At 37.9% G+C, this 17,626-nt stretch overlaps 1 protein-coding gene across 18 annotated transcripts in view; it reads right to left on the minus strand.

Moving 5' to 3' along the window:
• DLG2 (discs large MAGUK scaffold protein 2) overlaps window positions 1–17,626 on the minus strand; it is a gene marked incomplete at both ends in the record, with an annotated part of 1,956,162 nt that overhangs the window by 472,813 nt on the left and 1,465,723 nt on the right. The window lies entirely within an intron of this gene.

The following is a 17,626-nucleotide window of genomic DNA, read 5'->3' on the forward strand; positions in this document are numbered from 1 at the left end:
TAAAAATATCAGTTAGGATGTCCTTTCAGGTGGTATGAAAATGGGGTTCACCTTTGCAAATTTCTGTCTGGCAGTTTCATTAGGACCTTAGAATTCCATCATATATCATCTACTATTTAGACCACAGTACTACACAAACAGTACTCTGAACATAATGAGACATAGTAGGTATTTGAGAAATGTTTCTTTGGATAAATGGGGTGACTTAAAAAAATCATACTCCATTGAGAGAAATGAAAACACCTGGCTTTTTCAAGGAAGTCACCGTTATTCCGAATCTCCTAACTAGTGTTAAAACACACACACACACTCAACAGACCCAAAATAGAGTCCTTTAATCCAAGCTTCACCTAGACTTAATATCTAACCTAATTGCAGTTTCAGCCTTTCTCTTAAGTGGAAATCTAAAATCACCCCAATGAGGGGGTTCTGGATCTGCACCAGAGAGGTAATCTCTATGACAAGACCTCCGTGGCTTTGTAACAGGGTGGTCCCCAGGAAAGGGGGAGGTTCCCTGCCCCACCCAAGGGAGGGTGGAGCTGAGCAGGAAGAGAAGAAGCAGCAGAAGAGACTGAGGAAGGAAGGAAGCAGGATGGAGCCAGAAGGAGACCTGGAGGAGGCGCATGGAGCCTAGAGACACGTGAAGAAACTGCGCTTGTCTTTTGGTCGTGGACTGGGTGACACAGATGTGGGTGAGACCCGTGGAGGTGACAATGGCAGCTTTTATCTGGATGTTGATTTTGCTCTTTTCCTTCTGGGCTTGTCTGATTGTTTCTGACCCTTTGCTGTGGGTCCCCACTGGAAGGTGCTTTAGACTTGTGGCAGGCTTTGGGGCCTTGTTCTGGGCCGATCCCATTTGGATGGACTTTTACCCACAAGGGGACGGGTAACTTTGGGTGCTTCACTTAGAAACTAGACTCTTTGCCTTACCTGTATTGTTTCCTAGTTTTATTAAAGTTCCTTCCCATTAAAGTCTCCTATGTTTTGTGTTGATGCGGCGGATGGCAGAACCCATGTAGAATAGGCAGGTTTGCGGGGTTTGGGCTGCCCCTCTCCCTGTCCTATAACAGCTTCTCCTAAAGTAAGGTTATTTTGCCTGAAATAACTTTTTTTTTTTTCTCTTTTGTCTTAATCTTCCTCCTTTCTGACTATAAAAAAGCCCTCCATTTTGTATAACTTCTTGCAGTGCCTTTCTCCTTGCTAGATGGGATGTTAACTGATTTCCCTGAATTGTTTACTAAAGTCAATTACGTTATTTAAATTAACTCGGTTAGATTTTTCTTATTTAACACCAGGCTTAAAACTTTTAGGTCGTCATTAATTCATACGGAAGGACGGAAATCCCACACAATCAGTTAGGAACTGACAACTTTCAGGCTTTAAGCACTTGGTGTGCAAGGTTTGCCCCCTCTCACAGGGATGGGCTTCTGTAGGGAGACTGCCACAGCCAGAGTTCCTGTGAGAGTTGCCCTACAAGCACTGGGTTCCTCTAGGACTTCTCAGACTTGAGTTCCAGAAGGCCCAGCACCAAAGTCAGCATTCTTAGTCTCACACTGTAGTGATATTCTCTGTGACCTCTTCCTCAGAGAGGCAAGATGCAACTGATGGGCTATCACTAGGATCTGGGGGCAGGAGAAGATGTCACCATCACTTCACATTAATTCTGTAAAGAAGTGCCCAGGGGAAAAGACTTTTGACAGAGTGAACCAGTCACTCACAATTAAAGGGGCCTGTTTATCCTATTATAACCCTCCAGAGTTCTGAGGTCAGAAGGTAATGAATATGGAAATCCATTTCTGAGGTACCTACTGACTCTCCTCATTCTGTTGATTCCCCCAGAAGGGGCAAAGTAGTTAGTGATATTAGTGTAATCTCTTTATTGAATTCATAAACAAATCTATTATCTTGCTGTCCATTTATGAGGGGCCATGGATAATGGCTTTGTAGTCTCCACTGCTGAGCCATCAGCATTTATTTGCATATCTATGAGTTTATAATTGCAGGTTCCCATAGCATATAATTAGCATACCCTGGCCCTTGGTGATCTCTCTTTTCTCTAAACTCCATTAGCAGTTGCTATTTGTTCTGCTTCCTTGGCATTTTCAGTTGCTAATCCACAAAGCTGGTGTGTTGCACAGAGGTGCTGTTTCTAACCCAATTCCAAGGAAAATAACTAAGTCTGAAACTGCTCCTCTGGAATCCAACCTAGCTCAGTCTCTTCCTTAACCAAACTTCTTTGACCAGGGTTGGGCTCTTGACTCTGTAGGACTGAACAACAACAAAAGCGAGTCCATCTGGATTCTCCTACAAAATGTGGATAAAGGGCAGAAAAGGTGATACCAGCTGGCAACATAAAGGAAGAAGCAAAGAAGTAGAAGGGAGCTGTAGCTCTGCCCTGTGTCAGCTGATTACAGTGGCAGGATGAAGCTCTACCATATTTGCTTCTAAAGTACCTAGAAGTTTCTTGACTATGGATAGCAGCCTGGGCTCATTCCTCCAAGCATCTTTTAGATTGTTGCTATTAAATTTCTCTGCTGGTTCCCATTTCAGTTGTATAATAAAACACTAGTTATATAATGAAAACCAACTGCCACCTCCTTACCCTAGTCTCTTATTGGAGAACGTAGCTCACAACAGAGTGAAAATAAAATAGGCACTTTTTTACTGTCCCTTTCAATCATTTCGAATAGACTGTGCCACTTAAAGACAGCAGACTCTTGTGTAATCCCATAGTCTCTGAGACTAACACCAGAGTGAGGCAGTGTTTAAAATTTAAAAAAGAAAAAAATGTTCATTAGGAATTTATTTATTTATTTTAAAGATTTATTTCATTTATTTATGCAAATAAGATCTGGAGTGTAGACCACAGGTGTGGGAGGTGTGGGGTGTGAGATAATCCACCAGAGACAGAGTGGGGAACAGAACAGGTGGATTGACTGAAATACACTGCTGAGGGGAGCAGTGGGTGAGATAGGAGAGGTCTGCTGTGCCATGTGGGTAGCTCCCTGGCTGGGGATAGAATTTGTGCTGCAGTGGCTGGCGACACCTTCATAGTGCTGAGACTTAACCCTTTGCGCCACCAGGGAGGCTCTTTACATTTATTTTAATTTTTAAATATTGTGTTAAAATATAATCTTACTCAATTTTTGGCTCTTTTTTAAGTTCTGTACCTGATGTGAATACCTCATTTGCCTCACCCTAGTCCCAGCCCTATACCAGAAACAATAAATCAGTAAATGGTTAACACTATGATGATGATGATGATGATGATGATGATGATGATGATGATGATAAATTCTCCTCTGTGTAGCACCTGAAGATATAATGTTCAAGGCATACGGTGAATCCCTTCTCTTAGAAGTAACATTAAGAATGATGCTTTAGGGACTCCCCAGTGGTTCAGGTGGTTGAACACCGCACTGTGAAGCTGTCCGCAGCCTCTGCAGTGCAGGTTCGATTCCCGGCCGGCCAGGGAGATTCCCACATGGCGTGGCAGACCTCTCCTGTCTCACCTGCTGCTCCCCTGAGCGGTGTATTTCAGTAGATCTGCCTGTTCTGTTCCTGACTCTGTCTCTGGTGAATCCTCTCACTCCTGCACCCCTGACTGTGCCCCAGTTCTTGTATGCATAAATAAATAAATCTTTTTAAAAAATGATGCTTTATTGCAAATCTCCATTAAAAGAGTGTTCTCAGGGCCTTCAGGAGGTCTCAGGCAGGGCCCTGCCCTCACTGTATTGTCAAACAGAGAACTCACATATTCACCGTTGACAGAGTTCTTTCCTACTCTAGAATATGAGCTCCTGGAGGATGAGGAACAAGTCTCATGTATGTTTGTTTCCACATAACTTTCTTAAGTGTAAGAATGTATCACTGAAGTGCTGTCATGGCAAAGGAACAGAGTCGTGTCAGAAAAAGTGATCAGTACCTCTTATTCTCCCTTCCTGAGCTAGCACTAAAATAAAAGTCTAAAATTACTGTGGGAAGTATTAGCTTATATATCTGTATGTGTTTGAACATAACTCTCTCTGTCATATAGACTGAAAAAAATCTATAAATTATTAAGATTCCCTACCTCTCCCTCTCGTCTTGCTGTGGATTTCCTTGCCCGCCCTAAATAAGGATGGGAGTGAATGACTCTGTTCCCAGCATTAGCAGGACAGGGAGCGAAACTACATCAAGTCTCAGCTTGGAAGCAGAGGACTTGGATGCCTAGGTAACTGGTATATTATGTAACATGCTTTGGAGAAAAAGTTTTCTTTCTTTTTTTTTTTTTTTTTGATTTTTAAGGGTTATCTCATGCTTCTCTTCGCGAACAATATGCTGCTTTGGGGGGTGGGAGGCAGGATTTGAAGCAAGCACAGGTTTGAATCCAGAAATGAACTAACAAGTCTTGAAGGCAAAGTTTGGGAACCCTAAATTTAATCAGGGTATGAAAGAGAATACAGGACCAGAGTATGAACAATAGGGTTCAACAGGTGAATGTGGCATCATAATGACAAAGATTAAGGAAAAGGTTGACCTTTTTAATAAATGACCTTTAAGCTGAAAAGTGTTAGTCATTTGGTGAAGGTGCTAGAAGGAAGTTAAAATATGAAATGCTTAACAACAACAACAACAAAACCACAATACAACAAAACAAAAATAAACAGACAACTATAAATCAGAGACATTCTACAGGGGAAAGGGAGAAGAGGAATCAAAACGTGGGCGGGAAGAGCACAAGGGACTGTGGTGAGGGTGCACGGGTGGATGGGTGGTGGGAATTCTATGGGGACTACTCCTGAGAAAAGAAAGAAAACATTTTAAGAAAAAAAAATAGATTAAAAAATATGAAATGACTAGATCTGGGGAACAGATTGATTTAGATAGTCACCACTTATAAGTCACTCTTTAAAATCAACTATAAGAATATATTCATCTCTCTGATCTAAGTCCTGGGCCCCCGCGGACTTCTCTGATGCTCCTGAGAGTAGGTATCTATTTGCACCACACTCACCAAACTTTCCCAACACTCAGTCTCCTCAGTTTAATGCTGTTAAATGCCTTTTCTCTATGTCAACAAAGTTGTAAACTGCACAATTATACATGGAAGTAAATTATAGTGAAATAGCATATGAATGCAAAAGAAACAGAAGATAAGTTTGGATTTTGCTTTTCCAAATTCTACCTTGTGTGAACTTTTGTTGTTTTTCAACTTCTCTGAGTGTTCATATACAAAGTAGGGATATAATATCTACCTGAGGGTGACTGTGTACTTAGCTCAGTGCCAGTTTGCCAAACAGCACTCAATATTATTAGTTTGCCAAACAGCACTCAGATTCTCAGGCTCACAGCTCACAGAGATGCCTGGCTACTGATAATGTTGCTCTCCAATCAGGCAGTTCACACATTAACTCAGAAATATAATGTGTGTTTTCTTTTTCTTTTTTTTAAAGATTTACTTATTCATGCATACAAGAACTGGGGTGCAGGCCAGAGGTGCAGGGGTTGAGAAGATTCACCAGAGACAGAGTGAGGAACAGAACAGACAGACTGACTGAAATACACTGCTGAGGGGAGCAGTGGGTGAGACAGGGGAGTTCGGCTTCACCACATGGGTTGCTCCCTGGCCGGGAAATGAACTTGTGCTGCAGTGTATGCTGATAGCGTCACAGTGATGAAACTTAACCTCTTGAGCCACCAGGGAGGCCCTAATGTGTGTTTTCTATAAGAAAGCTGAACAAAGGAAGTAACTTCGCAGTCAGTGATTTTGATGCCCAAAAAGGCATGCCTAGTTGGGCCTTCTGATCACTCACTTTCGCTACTCAATTTGAAAAGGTAATTGATCCTCAGTCTTAGCTCTGAACATATTTTCTCTGAACTTCTCAATTACTTTTATTGTCTCTGACAAAATGTCATCTCCAGCTCTAACCCCTAATTTGTGTTTGCACCTTCTCGATGACTTTGCTATCTTGTTTGCTTCAGCTGTGGTGTCATATCATATTGTTGGACCATAAGTAATTTGTTATTGATAACAGTCTGTGTGCCACAATCTATAAATATGTACTTTTTAAAAATAAAAATAGGATCAATTCATCATTTTCTCTCTATAAACATCACTCTCGGTTATATTTTACTATGTTTGCTTATTAAGGAGAAAAAAGGCAAAATAAGAGCAGCACCATTTAAAGTCACTTTGAAAGTTTTGAATTATTAAGGTACTTTATTTCCTCAAAAGAATGCTTGGAATTCAACAAAATTGGGCCCTTATGGGTTATAAATAGTTCATGGAGTATTTTATTGAAATATGTCAAATGTCAATGACCTTGATTATGGTGACTGTAACATATTTCCAAAGAGAAAAGGGATCACTGCACCTCTGTATTTTTCCGGCATTCTGAATGAAATATAAATTCAGCCTCCAAAATCATTTTAATCACAAGGCAATAAGCCAGGGCCTGGGCTTAGTTATTATCTAAGATATCCAAGGTCAGTATTTTTGACCAGACCAAACAAGGCCTTTAAGTGTGGATCTGAATTATTTGAGGAAGGTTCATATGTCTTATGATAGTGTTTAAATTCTTGTAAATCTACTTTTAAGGGCTTTTTCTTTTTAACTGATGAAATATAACACAACAAAGAAAGCAGGTTAATAGTAATCTAGCATCATGATGGAAAAGAAACAACCATAAAATAAAGCGAAAATCACATAAAAAGTGAGAGATTTGACCACAGAAATATTTAAAGCCACTGCAGAAAAAAAACATTATAAACAAGAAATAATTGAGGAAACATCAGACATATTTATCAATATTTTAAAGATTCTCTCACAATTCAGTAAGAAAAACTAAAAACTTTCAATAGAAACTACACAAAGAGTTAACATTTAATCATAAAAAAGGGAAATACAAAAGACACACAAATATTAAGTCTAACCTCACTGGAAAAATAAATAGTGCAAATTAAATAATCTAAAACTTTTGCCTGTTTAACAATAATAAAGGACTTATAAATGATAAGTAACAATCTAATTTTGGTGTAGTAAGATAGTTATATTGCTGGTGCTATGAAGAATAAATGTGCCCTTTACAACATATCAAGGAAGCAATATGGCAATATATTTTAGGAGTTTCAGAAGCAGTCTTGCCCTGTGAGAGAGCATTTATACTTCCAGTGCGTCATCCTAAGAAGAAAATTAAAAATATGGACAAAGTTTCCACAGAAAGAGAGTCTTTGCCTTTTGTAAAAAGAGAAAAAGACAACAAAACAGAAGAAAAACAATCAAAATCTCCAACAAGGAGGCAAAGATTTAGAAGATAAGTTGAATTTATTCACAAAATGGTTTATTATTTAGCTAATAAAGTTAATGTGAAAAATTTTAATTGCTGTGTAGGAAATACTTGTTTTATAATGTTGAATGAACAGAAATACAAAACTATGTACATCTGTGGGAACAGTGAGAGGCGAAAGCACTAACCCTCTTCCCACTCTGGAAAGACACAACTAAGATGTGAGAGAGAACAAGGCAGAGAGTAGGAATCCTAGTATGGATCCTAGTGTGGGTGGCATGAAGGAGGACTTCCCAGCACGTGGCAATAAATAGCAATAGGCAAAGTTAAAGACGAGACGGAAAATATCTCCCATTTAGGCAGGTTTTTTTTTTTTAAAGGTTGCTTTTTTTTTTTAAAGATTTATTTATTAAATAAACAAACTAGGGCACAGGCCAGAGGTGCAGAGGTGAGAGGATTCACCAGAGACAGAGTGGGAAACAGAACAGGCATATTGACCAAAGTACACTGCTGAGGGGAGCAGCGGGGAGACAGGAGAGGTCTGCTGCGCCATGTGGGTAGCTCCCTGGCAGGCTGGGGATCAAACTCCTGCTGTAGAGGCTGTGGATAGCTTCTCACTGTGGTGCTTAAGCCCTTGTGCTAACAGAAGTTCCCTGTTTAAGGTGTTAGTAGAAGACACATTTAAAAAGATAGACAAGCCTGGAGGACAATTGTAATGTCCACAGGTGATGGGAAGTTGTGGAGGTTAATGCTCTTACCACTGAATGCAGTTAAAGGAGTTCAATAATTTTGACTGTCTGTTAGTAATAATACATCCGTCATTCATTTCACAAATATTTACCCAAGTTCAACTCTGTGCTAGGCACAGAGGGAGGAACTAGATATATAGCAGTGGAAAAGATAAAAAGTTTTCTTTGCTCACTGAGCAAGCATTTTGTTTGTAAGGAAACTGGATTGCAAGGAACAGAGAACAGAGACTTATTTGAGTTAGTTTTGGTAACAGGACATACATAGAAGGGAATTAAGAAAACAATTAAGAGATCAGCAAGAATGACCTCTAATGAAATGGATTGTTACTCCAGGGCTTTTCCATCCTAACAGCTCATCTTTTTGTATTACTTCTTTCTTATCTCTCTACCCACTACTTAGTTTAACCACTAATTTAAGATGACGCACCTCTGCCGCATAGTGTCTGCTTGCTCGTAGCATTTGCTTCCTAATCATCAACTTGCATGGAAAGGGTTCCTCCTTTACTTTATTACCTATTCCCTTCTTCTTATACTGATGATTGTTTCAGTTGGCCTGCTTTGCAGTTGAAAATTCCAATGAGAGAAGGGATACATCTAGTTAGAGTTTTTTTGAGTGAACCATACAGTTGGCCACTTGACAACCTGCTCTGGGTCAAGGCTGCCCTCTGTCCATTTGTGGTCTGGTGAGGGAATAAGCCGCTGGATTCTTTGGAGTCTGCACTTTTGGCAGACTGTAGTGAGGGCACAACTGTTTGAGGCGAGTGCGGCCTTACACAGGTATTCTTAGGTTTGGCCAGTTAGGTAAACTACCTACATCTCAGCATTTTCAGACGGAACTATACAAAGAAGGTATAGAAAGAAAGCAATGCCATGATTTTAGGGGGAGGGGGGATTTGGAAACAACAAAAGAGTCTGAATGATAGAAAAGCAGAGGGAATATCACAAAGACCCAGCCCCAAAAGAAGATCTAAAACGTAATATATTCCCCGAGTTTCTGTCTTTTGTTGTTGTTGTTGTTTTAACATGCTATTAAAGCATAGTATTATAGAACAAAAACTCTACTTCTAAAATAATCATTTTCTTTCCTCACAGGTTCCAAAATTATTTATATCTATCACACTTAAACTAAAGACTTCTAAAGCTGCTAAGGTCTGAGTTTTAAAGTTCAGACCTGCATAACATTTTCTGAGTATGTTTAGCCAAGTCATATCCTCTAAAATAGAATGCAAAATGTTAACTGAACTATATGCTCCTGTACGCCAATTTTATATTACTAATTCAGACTAATTTAAAAACATGAAAACCCCTTATAATTTTCAGTGAATTAAAACTCAGTTTGAGTATAACAACAGCTCCAAAGAAGGAAAAATAATGTTCAGTTGCAATTCTCTATCACTAGAAAGAATGAGTTGGCTTTAACCAAATCACTGTGGATTTCTTTCCTGTCCCTTTGCGATGGTGCATGTTCTCTATTTCATGCAGATGTTACCATTTACTTTTCTATGCCTGTTACCACAGCAGGCTATGAAGATTGCCAGGTGGCCAGAGGGAAGGATAAGAATATGAGATTGGTGGCACTACCTTGCTCTCCTTGGAGGGGACCGCTCACTGGGATTTCAGACCCAGCCATTGACTGAAATCACAAATTCCACTGAACTGATGGGCTACATCCTACAAACTTTTACATGTATTAGTCCTCTCTCCCAACCCTAGTTTAGGGCGTTTCTTGAGTCAGAACTCACTTTCCTGCTTTCTAGTAGGGTCCTACTCCTACTTTCTCCATAAAGTCTTCTGAAGTGCAACTGACTGCAGATTTTTCTCTTCTAAATTCCCATGTGGTGCATCTTCATGATTGCCATGTGGATTTGCACTCTGGTGCGTTTTAAGCAACAAGAACAACAGCAGCAACAACTCCAGCTTTAGATGTCTTTTGGGAACTTAGTATAAGGCAGGTTCTGTGTTACATATGCTTTATATATCCTATATTAGTAACCCACACATGAATCCTAAGCTGTATGTAAGACTCTAGTGCACAAGGCTTAGCACTCACTTGCCCCTCCGAGATAGCTGACTCACTAGTGATAGGGTTGGGTTTTGAATCCAGGTTTATGACAGGCAAAGCCTGAGTATATGACCATTGTCTTTTGTTTCTTCTCTTTTTCTAGCATCGACTTTTCTTCAAGGATCTAATTATATTCTTGGTCATCTTGGCAAGTATAATTTGTATTTTATTTTATTTTTTAAAAAGATTTATTCATTTATACAAGAACCGGGGTACAGGCCAGATGTGCTGCGGGAGGGTGTAATTTGTATTTTAAATGAGTGGAAACAAAGAAGGAAAGTCTTTTGCAGAGATTCAAATTCAGGTCTCACCACATAAAAGTCATGTGATCTTGGGAAATTTGTTATAACCTCTTTGCTTCAGTTTCTTTTCCTATGATGAGAACAGCACATACCTCTTAGAGCCATTTGACTATTAGATGAACTGATGCTTAAGTTGCATTTAGCACAGTGCCTGGCAAGGGCTCAGTAAATGTCATGACCACCACAGGTATTTCATCAGGAAATGAGGCAGTTGCCACCTAATTGAAGATTCACTTCATGTTACTTTTCTGAACATAAATTCATTCTTAAGAGATGATTTCCACTTATGACAAAAGAAAACAACAACATGTTTTTGGTTATCCCCAGGGTTTTCAGAAATAGGGAATAAAAATAAGTCAGGCTTGAATTTTAAGTATACAATGCATGCTTTTAATATAAACATGCTAACATCGCATGAGACATATTAATACTAATAAACCATTCATTGTTTATCATTGTTTAAATTGGATGTTTAAATTCAGTTTTATCTAGCCATTATTATTCTGACAGTCAGCTGGCCCCTTTGCCTTGCAAGCTTCTTTCTGTTGTAAGTACTCTGCCTTCCAGCATAAAGTTGACACTATGTTACAATTTATTTGTGATCATGACTCTTCTTTTGGTTTGCTTTGCTCACTTAAATCAGCAAAGTGTTTCATTTATTTACATATTCCTAGCACTCACTATATTTATATCTGTGCTCAAATTCAAATCTATACCCAAATCTATTTATGGATATAATTTTTAAATACAAAATTAATCATATATTATTGGGGTGTTGTTTAATCTTTAAAATTTTGACTGTCTGTAAGACATCCTTTCTAGTCTGTACACATCACACTATCTACGTGTCTCTTATAGCTGTAAGGGCTTTCTATATGCACAAGGGATGTCGGTATAAACTACTGAACTTCCTGATCCAGAAATCCCACTTTCAGGAATTTGTCCTATGAAACTGCGTATAATAGGTGGATATTGGAAGCTACTGCCACAGAGTTTGTAAAGACAAGACACTTGAAAAAACATACATACTCACCAGTACTAGACAGACATGTATCCAGTAAACATAGTGTGTAAGTAAATTAGATGAACTGCAAGGATATTCACAACATTAAATGAAAGAAAGCAGGTTAAATAGTACATATGCAGCTTAACACAAGTTTTGTAAAAAGTAAAATGTGATTGTTATTTCATAGAATAGATAATGAAGGAAAAAAAGACTTCTGAAGCATATGTCAGGGAATTTGCTGAGTATCATTTCTGGAAAATATGTCTACATAAAATGTTTAATTTCTCTCAATATTGCATATTTTTAAATGACATTTACATCACATTAAAAACTGCTCATCATATAAGCTGACAAGAAATATAAAAAATCTGCCTATGCTCGAGGCTACCAACTTTGTGAAAGTATCTCTAGATATCCATATATAAATGGGAAAATTTCAGAAATATTAACAATGCTTTCTCTTAGTGGTGGGATTATAGGTGATTTCCATGTCCTTAATTGTATTTTCTTGTATCTTAAATTTACTTCTTAAAAATATGGTGGTAATATCTGATAGGAATACCCCAACATTACCTCTGATAAAAATAAGTGAATAAATTATATATATGTGTGTGTGTATTCACTTCAAAGGCCTGTTAGTGATTTGTATTGGGTCTTGTTCAATTCTGTCTTCCCAAATCTCCACATTCTCAAACTACTGAGAAAGTAAAAATATAAATTTTTAAATTATTCCACCTTGCATCTAGTAATTGTTTTATAATTATGAGCAAGGAGCCTCCCTGGTGGCGCAGTGGGTTGAGTGCCATGCTGTGAAGCTGTCCCCAGCCTCTGCAGGGCAGGTTGGATCCCTGGTCAGGCAGGGAGCAACCCACATCGCGCAGCAGACCTCTCCTGTCTCGCCCGCTGCTCCCCTCAGCAGTGTCTTCAGTCTTTCTGCCTGTTCTGCTCCCTGCTCTGTCTCTGGTGAATTCCCTCACCCTCCTGCGCCTCTGACTATACCCCAGTTCTTGTATAAATAAATCTTTAAAAAAATTGTTAAAGAAAATAATGAGCAAGTTTTATTATGATATAATGCTTGGGAACTAATAAGATTATGAGTGATAATGCAGAATTATGAATAACTGGTTAAGTCTAACAGAATTGCTTAACTGACATCACTGTTTTTTGCTATTTACGTTTGAGATTACAGAATCTTCAGGTATGCAAATGTATTGCTTTTAAGAAGATTCCAGTTAAAGTGTAGTCTATTTCTATTTCTTTTTTTTAAATGATGACAATGGATTTTGCATTCATAGTAGTCTTTTTTATTCATGAATCTACTCACTCATTTAATATATTTACTGCACTTAGAAACATATTGGCCAGATATGAAAGAATATGTGGTTCTGCTCACAAGCTCTAGGCATGAATGCTCTCCTGCTACTTACCCAGCTTGTGTCTCTATAAGATAACTTAAATTGAATCTTGGCTGTCTGATCTAGGAAATGGCTAATAGGATCTCCCTTCCAAGACTACAATGAGATTAAATGAGATACAATATGCAAAGCCTTACTGAATCACTACTGTATAGTAGTATGGTAGGTGCTTAGTAAATCACCATTTTATGTATCAGATACGAACCTAGATGATGTAGAAGACAGAAATGTGATTAAGATATCACTTTGTCTTGGTGAGAGGATATGTGTGTATGAGATTCAAATGAAGAGAAAAGTGATTTCCAGCAGGGAGAATTTTATGAGGAGGTATCATTATAGCTGGGCAGGAAAGTGGTGAGACTTGAACATGTATGTGAGACTGACCATGGAGATGGCTCAAGGAAGCATGTGTTTTCCTTGAGGATGATGCAAGAACAGGCAAGGAGGCAAGCGGAGTTCCTTAGTTATCTGGTTAGGTTGGCTGAAACATGGAGGCAGGAAGGGGAGAAGTCACAGATAACGTCTGAAAATATGGCAATGCCAAACATGAACCTATTTACAGCAGAACTTCCATTTTAATAGACAAAATGCTCCCTCAGATCTTGGGGACAATAAGTAGGTTAGGCATATTTGAATAATTTTACAAATATTTAATCTCCCAGGTGGTGAAAGACGCACCTTCTTTGTCCAACTCTACCACATATTAGCTGTGCAAATTTAGACAAGTTATTAATCTTTTAATTTTCAGTCCTATAAAATTGTGATAGATAGCATATGACAGGACTATTGTGAAAACTAATAGAAAAGAGTATATCCAAATAACTTATCTGAATGCTTGGCATAGGCAGGACTCAGTCAATATTAATCTTACCCCCCATGGTTACCAGCTATTCTCATTTTCCAAAGTACATCTCCCTCCCTGCCAAACACATTTTAGAGATTATCATACCAATGGCCTTCTTGTTCATGCTCTGAGGAGTTTTAAATAAGTGTTCTCTTCTTATATGCTACTGGCCAAAGTATTTCCAGCAGGTTGAATAAGAACACAGAGCACACAGGAGGAATCAGAGATGATTGGCAGTGAAGTCCATCTTTGAGACAGGATTCATGGCCTATCTTAAAGATCCAGAGAAATATGCTTTTTTTGAGATTTCTACTGGACCATTATATCCAGTGGGAGTCAAAGATGCCATTTCATGTACTACTGGAATGAAGATACAGCAATAATAAAACCAGATGGAGGATGTTTATCTTTTCCTTTTTAAGACTATCAATAGAGTGGAATCATTCATCTACCATATCTAACTAATCCAGAATAGATATAGCAGATGGGAGAAATTTTAGAAAGATTAATTTTGATCACAACTAAAATGGATACGGAGCAGAAAAAACTGCATGAGGATCATAATAAAAACAGACAGTGCAAAGTGATGGTCAGAACATGAAATAGCCAGTGGAATCCATAGTTCTATGTCATGAGTCAAACTCAGTAACTTACAGCTCAGTAACTGCAAAGCAGAATGTAGAAGTGAGAGAAAAATCATCCTATACATCTTCTCTTTTGTCTCTACATGAAATTTTCTGTAAAAACTATGGAAATTGTCTGAGCTCTGGAATTGGATTTTTTTGGGCAGTGGGGAAGGGAAAGAAAGTAGCTGAATATAAGACCACTGTAATAACAGAGGATCCTTAAATTTCTCAGCCACTATTTGGTCACATACGTCATCACCTTGAATCTTCACAGCAATAAACTTTCCCAGTGGGGCCTCCCTGGTGGCACAGCAGGTTGGGCACAGTGCTGTGAAGCTGTCTGCAGCTAGCCAGGGAGATACCCCATCTCTTGTATGGGTGGATAAATAAATCTTAAAAAAATAAATAAACTTTCCCAGTGGATATTAGCTAAAGATTCTGGATAAGGAAAATGCACAGAGAGAATAAGGGGACACAGGTGAGAGAGTGGTCAAGCTCATCTGTGGTCAAGCGAATGCAGGTTGCTTTGACTCTGATTTATTATGCAATACTTCACAGAAGGAAAGAAGGTGCAAAACATAAAGTGAAATAAAATTTGCTAACAGTGTATATGGAATTTGTGTTCATCAGATCACTAGTTTCCTATGAGGAGCATCTAGTCACGCACAACAGTCCAAGGGAATTAGCCAGTAGCAGATTATGGGCGTGGAATTTGGGTTAGAATTCTCCACCCAACTCTCCACCACCTCTACTTTACTGCCTTTGGCATCTAGGCATGGATAGGACTACGGGATGATCAACATCATCTTTTGGCTCTTCCACGCTTTTGCTTATAAGCCTGTCTGGTCTGACATATTAGGGGGGCAGTATATTTAAGGAACCGAGAAAAACCTAAGATTTCTTGATAAAAAGAGCTATTTAAAAAAGAAAGGGAGGCTTAGGAAGCAGAAGGTCTCTGACTTGCACTAAAATAAGCTGTTTTTTTTTTCTGAAACTGTGTGCATAATAAAGGGGGAGGTATGATCAGTGATATAAACTTCAGTTTTGTGATTTGAATTTGCTGTATTTTTTTGTGTGTTCCCAAGTTTGAAGCTTACGATTAATTAGCCCTCTTCATTCTCTTGGCCCACTGGAAATTGACACAGAGGAGGAAGCAGAATTTTCCTGAAGAAATGCTCTGTAGGGTTTCTGTTCTTCAAAAGTCTAAGCTCTTATAGGACTGATGTCTAGAGAGGAATTTAAACGAGAAGCAGGCAATAGAGACATATTTCAGATATACTTTTATTTAAAGGAAGTAAAACACTATGACAGTTTTTGAGCACAGTGAAGGATCGTGGGTGCTTTCGGGGTGAGAGTGCTACAGTGATTTCACCTGAGGAGGGGGCAGTCTTATAATGTCAAAACACTAGTGAGGATGTAACAGTGGTACTTCAATAACAATAAATGAATTTTTAACATAAAAATAAATAAATTAAATTAAATAAATGTATGTTTGTGGAGTAAAATATATACCTGTTACAGGAGTTTTTAAATAAATAACATTTTAATTATAAAGTCTAAACAGCATTAAGAAAATTCTGTGTTTGGTACCTCTCGGTCAGGAGCAATGCCCTTTCTTTGCACATTATCACCAGTATGTTGGGGGTTTAGGATCATACAATGTTTTTATAAAAATTTTCCCTGTAAGAGAGGAGTCTTCTTGTTTGCTTCTAAAGTGCTCCATGTTGCCTTTACATCTGGTAACACCACTTTTCTGAAGTTAAAAGAGAATTTAAGGCAGTGGTTCTCAAAACAGTATGTGCATCAGAACCATCTGTGAGAGTTTTTTTTTCTGCATTTAATACTCAGGTTTTACTCCTACCCAGATTCCCTAGGCCTGGGGTAAGGCTCAGTATTCTGTGTTTGCAAGAGCTTCACAAGTGGGCTATCAGAGTTTGGAGCTACAGTTAAGACCAATCTAAATTTAGACCAATTTTTTTAAAGATCTGAATTAGTCACCAATTTTAATTGCACTATCTCTTTCAGTGCTGTAGCATACAAGTATTGACCTAAAATTTTTTGACTGGATAATAAGCAACCAAAAAATGTAATACTGTGGAGTACAAATACAGAGCTGCTTTTTCAAGGACAGGTAAAAAATGCTACCCTTTATTATTTTATCAGTGATAAATAAAATCAGTGAAGAAACCAAATTTTTACAAGCAATTTTAACCAAAGATTTTTGTTCTAGAAAACAACAATGGTTCTGGGGAAAGAGCCTACATGCTTTAAACGGAGGAGGAAGCAGAATTTTCCTGAAGAAAAGCTCTGTAGGGTTTCTGAGTAAGAGCAAATTCTTACTACAAGTTCCTTATACCTACAATTCCTATAATATACTCATGGCTTTAAATTTGTCATACCCTCATTAGAGGTATACTCAGCATTATATGATTACGATATACATTGTATGTGAAACTTTGTTCACCATTCTAGGTCAAATGCTATCCTAGGGCCTGGGAAGCATCCTGATAGATGTTGCTATGAAAGCACTTGATTTCTGTGCTCAAATCATGAAGATATGCAAAAGAAAACACACTTCATTTATTTCAAAAGATTTATGATACCTGCCTAATAATCTGAGTATTTGGAAAGTTATATATTTATATTAATATTATAGACTTTTTAGAATTATTAAATTAAAAATAATTTTCTTTAATACTTAACCACTCCTTTTTACATAATCTTTACAGTTAAGCTTGGTTTTACATTGATTCTTCTTAATTTGAATCTATATATATTTTTAAAAGACATTGAAATTTGAAGGAAAATCACTAAATCAATATAAAGTCTCAGGATCTTCACTGTAAGGCAAGTGCAAATAGAGTTAAATCTAGGTTTTATTAGGCTAGCTGGAAGCTTATTTCCTCTTCATTCATTTATGAATCTTATTCCACCACTATCTTCACAACTGCAAGCAGTTCTATATTACCACATTGTCCTGGACTAGAAGGTCAGACTAGTAATAATAACAGTAAAAACAATGACAGTGATAACAATAGCTAACCTGAATACAACTTATTCTGTGCCCCACACTGTTGAAAATATTTTATACAGATTATCTCATTTAACCCTGCTAATAACCCATAGTATAGGCATAAATGGAAAAATAGGCACAAAGGGGTTAAATGGCTCATCCAAAGGAAAATAAATAAAATGTGGTCAACCCAGAGTTATTCTGACTCAAAAATCTTACTTTTAATCAATATGTTATCCTGCTTCTAGATTCTGGATTTGTCACTAAATTTCTACTTATAGGGGAAATTATAAAATCTCCATCATTGTAAATTCACAATCTGTTAAATATATATAACATGT

Source organism: Talpa europaea (genome assembly GCF_964194135.1).
Source record: "Talpa europaea genome assembly, chromosome: 1".
Classification (NCBI taxonomy): domain Eukaryota; kingdom Metazoa; phylum Chordata; class Mammalia; order Eulipotyphla; family Talpidae; genus Talpa; species Talpa europaea.